Source organism: Odocoileus virginianus, chromosome 13 (genome assembly GCF_023699985.2).
Source record: "Odocoileus virginianus isolate 20LAN1187 ecotype Illinois chromosome 13, Ovbor_1.2, whole genome shotgun sequence".
In the NCBI taxonomy this organism is placed as follows: Eukaryota; Metazoa; Chordata; class Mammalia; order Artiodactyla; family Cervidae; genus Odocoileus; species Odocoileus virginianus.
Window position 1 is genome coordinate 2341400 of NC_069686.1, and position 4886 is coordinate 2346285.

The following is a 4886-nucleotide window of genomic DNA, read 5'->3' on the forward strand; positions in this document are numbered from 1 at the left end:
GGTTGGGAGCTTTCTGGTAGTTAGAATGTATCTTTAGGATAAGTTCTAATTTTTGGAGTGTTTCTCAGCATAGTAGTGTAGGGTGAGTATTAGATATCATTAAAGTGGTCCTTTACATGTAATTTACGGGTATAATACAAAGTTGGAAAAGATTTGTTTGGCTTACAGCATTGTTCTTTTATTGTTTGAAAGGCACAGCTGTAAAAGAATGAAAGCAATATAGTATAATACAAGTGTATTTTCTCCTTGAGAATGATAAATTTAAAGATGTGCACAATTTGGCTTTTTTCATATGTGACTTTGTCTCTATTCCATGAACATCTTTCCTTTCATTTCAGAATAAAGATAAATGATGTAAGGGGAAAAACACAAGCAGGAGAGAATGTTTCATAAGTCAGCAGTTGAAAAAATGACTCTATTCAGTACATTGTCAGAAGAGCCACTCCTGATCTTTATCAGCATCATAACAAGAAATAATGCCTGATAATTAAGACAATTAGTTACTCTAAATTGCAATTGAAGTAACAGAATTCAAGTTTCTTCCCAATGAGAAGAAACTCATAGGGAAGAGTTTATTTTATCTATACTATATATATAAACCATTATCTGTGGCTTGAGCAAATTCCTTGACCACTTTTTGCCTCAATTTGCTCATCAGTAAAACAGAGACAAAAGTTGTACATAACTCATAGACTTTTGTTTTGTTTTGATAAGGACTAAATATAAAGAACTAGAATAACACCTGGAACATACAATGTACTACTTGAGTATGGGGCTTCCCTTGTGGCTCAGCTGGTAAAAAAAATCCGCCTGCAATGCGGAAGATCTGTGTTCGATCCCTGGGTTGGGAAGATCCCCTGGAGAAGGGAAAGGCTACCCACTCCAGTATTCTAGCCTAAAGAATTATATGGATTGTATAGTACATGGGGTTGCAAAGAGTCAGACATGAATGAGCCACTTTCAGTTTCACTTGAGTATTACATCAGGCTTCCCTGATGGTTCAGATGGTAAATAATCTGCCTGCAGTGACGGAGACCTGGGTTCAGTCTCTGGGTTGGGAAGATCCCCTGGAGAAGGGCATGGCAACCCACTCCAGTATTTTTGCCTGGAGAATCTCATGGACAGAGGAGACTGGCAGGCTACACTCCATGGGGTAGCAAAGAGTTGTATATGACTGAGTGACTTTCACTTTACTTCATGCATTATTGTCAGCTATTCAGTTGTAATAAAAATGGATTCCTTAGATGCTGTTCATGATGGATTTCACTTTGATTTACCAATGATCAAAAAATTAAGCTGAGCAATGTATTCTTGGGATATATACCTTATCAAAGATACAGGTGGGTACCACAGCCTCTTCTATCTTCTGTTATTCATAGAGGAACACTTGATGTTTATGGGTTGATTTTAGACATGAGATGTGAGAATACTTGCATATGAGAGGATTCCGGGTTATCCTTGTGCATTTTATGTGAGTGGTATAGAAAAAGTTGTGTGGAACCTAAGACTTTATTCTTTTAGTATTTAAGGAAATTCTTGCTCAAGAAAAACAATGTACCTCCATGACCTATTTCTTATTGCATTAGTGAGCCTGATCGTTTTTGACCAGAGTAAACAACAGAAGTGACTCAAGCCTCACTTTATTGAGTACTTCCTGGCAGAGGTAATTCAACCATGTTAGCTCTAAACAGATGCAGCAAGACTGCAGAAGACTGGATGAGCTGACTCATGGTTCCGAGGGCCTCTTTGGCTGTGCCATGTTCCCAGTGTATCAAGGTAGGGGTTATGTCCGAGTTATGAGAATCTATTGGGGAGAGAGAGATACTTGAAAAGAGAAAATCTGAGGCCTGGGAACTTTGTTGCATGCTTGTTTCTTAAGTTGTATTTATAGAACCTAAAGATTGAAAAATGCTCTATATGTACTTAAAAACCTTTCTGTAACTTGCTTTTCTCTCCTTAGCTTTTAGTAGGAGTCTCACTTCCAGTTTAGATATTAGAAGCTGTAAGACTGTTGTGTGTGCTTTGTCACACAGTAATGTCTGATTCTTTGTGACCCCATGGTCTGTAGCCGGCCAGGCTCCTCTGTCCATGGAATTCTCCAGGCAAGAATACGAGTGGGCTGCCACACCCTCCTCCAGGGGATTTTTCCATCCCAGTGATCGAACCCAGGTCTCCAACATTGCAGGTGGATTCTTTTTACCATCTGAGACACCAGGGAAGCCCCCAAGACTGTTATCCTTTCTCTTTCAATTGAGACATTGGAAAAGTAGATAATGATAAAATTTTTAAAAATCACATCACAAAATAGCACAAAATAACCTTAATAAACTAAAATCCAGAAAGTGATAAGCCTTTCATAAGAGAAAAGAGTGAAGAGACCTCTCATAACTGACATGAGGGGAGAAAAGGAATCCCTCATAAATGGGCAAAAGGGAAAATGAGCCCACACCAAAATTTCTAATGTGAGCTGGCATGACAGGTTAAATTCCACCAGAGTCTGAGACATGAAACAAATCAGCATTACTGTCAATCCTGTCCTCTGATCTTTATTGAGTGCTAAAAATATGGGTGGAGAAAGAAAGCTGAGGGGAACTCATAAAGATGACAGTTCCGGAGCTAAGGAACATTGGAGGAGGAATGGGAAGCTCAGAGAACACTTGACTCCTTCTGGCACTCTGAGCTTAGCTCAGAAGTCCTGAGTTGGAACAGGAGCACTGAGTGAAACCCCTATAAGACAACTTCTGCCTTTTCAGAATATGGGGTCCTCAGTTGACCTCTGAGGCCAAGGGCAGGATGGAAGAGTGAGAACAACTTTCCCAAGACCAGAAGCAGGACTGGAGAGCCAAGAGAAATCCTCAGTGACACAAAACATTGTCTGAAGAATGCAAAACAGAAATGCTCAACCTAAAGCGTATTGGTTCAGTATTCATCCTAGAAGCCTGGCAAGAAGGGATGTGCTCCTAAATGAAGAAAAATATAATTTACTTTATTGTGTACGTTAATAGCTTTGTTGAGTTTTACTTCATATGCCATACAAATAACATATTTAAAGTGTACAATTTAATGACTTCCAGTATATTCATGATATGAAAGTAAAAATGAAAGTCACTCAGTCATGTCTGACTCTTTGCAACCTCATGGACTGTATAGTCCATGGAATTCTCCAGGCCACAATACTGAAGTGGAGAGCCATTCCCTTCTGCAGGAGATCTTTCCAACTCAGGGATTGAACCCAGGTTTCCCACATTGCAGGCAGATTCTTAACCAGCTGAGCCACAAGGGAAGGTCAAGAATACTGGAGTGGGGAGCCTATCCCTTCTCCAGAGGATCTTCCCAACCCAGGAATCAAACTGGGGTCTCCCACACTGCAGGCAGATTCTTTACCAACCGAGCTACGAGGGAAGCGCATATTCATGATATGGGTAACCTCTGAACATCAAGGACAACAGTGGCTAGATAACAATAATTCACCACTGGTGAGTGAAGGGGCAATAGTAGGAGGTGATATTATTTGTTTTATGGTATTTTAAGGCTCCAACGTCTTAAAAAGTCTCTTCGAGAATTACCTACCTCTAGTGTGTTTTGGAAATATATATAATATTCACTTTTATTCAGGTCCATGCTGTACTTCTTAATCTGTGTCTATTTGTGACACCCCCCTCAAGCATTTTCTTTTTTTGCTGACATAATCAGGGTGCCCCCTAACCATCAACTCAAAGACATAGTGAATTAATGATGGTTTGGTGATAAATGAAAGGACTATGCTGTAAAACAGCCAAGGAGTTTCCAAAGCTTAAATGTCTCTGAGAACTTGGACAAAGCTGTTTACCTTCTGTAACCTCAGTGACTTCATTTTGAAGTGAGGTTAGATTGAGTGGTACTCAAGTTCCTTAGTATAACTAAAATTCCTTTTGAACATTTACCATATAGTCATCCCTAGGTATTCATGGGGAATTGGTTCTAATAACCCCTGATGGTACCAAAATCTGCAGATGCTTGAGTCCCTCATATAAAATGGTATAGTATTTGCATATAATCTACAGGTCCCATACACTTAAATCATCTCTAGGTTACTCATAATACCTAGTATATTATAAATGCTATATTGTTGTTCAGTTGCTCAGTCATGTCTGACTCTTTGTGACCCCACAGACTATAGAACGCCAGGCTTCCCCATCCTTCACTGTCTCCTGGTTTGCTCAAACTCATGTCCACTGAATCAGTGATGCCATCCAACCCCTTTGTCATCCCCTTCTCCTCCTGCCTTCAATCTTTCCCGCATCAGGGTCTTTTCCAATGAGTCAGCTCTTCACATCAGGTGGCCAAAATATTGGAGCTTCACTATTAGTTTTTCTGATGAATGTTCAGGGTTAATTTTCTCCCTGGTGGCTCAGATGGTAAAGAATTGGTGTGAAATGCAGGAGACCCAGGTTTGATCCCTGGGTGGGGAAGATACCCTGGAGGAGGGAATGGCAACCCACTCTAGTATTCTTAGCTGGAGAATTCCATTGAGAAAGCAGCCTGGCAGGCTAACGTCCATGGGGTTGTAAAGAGTCAGACATGACTGAATGACTAAATGCTGTATAAATGGCTATAAATACAATATAAATGCTGCATGAAATAGTTGGTGCACAGGAAAATTCAAGTTTTGCTTTTTTGAACATTCTGGATTTTTTTTTTTTACTATTCTGATCTGCGGTTGGTTGAATCAATGGACCCATGGATACAGAGGGCCAACTGGTATTCCCTTTAGCAAGCACAGAAAGGAAGATTGAAATAGAAATTTTTAATGTTTTCCCAGGTCTGAGAGAAACAGCTTTAAAAAAATTATGCCTAAAAAAGCAGGATTTTTCAAAAAATGCTAACTTGATCCTGGTGTTTATAAA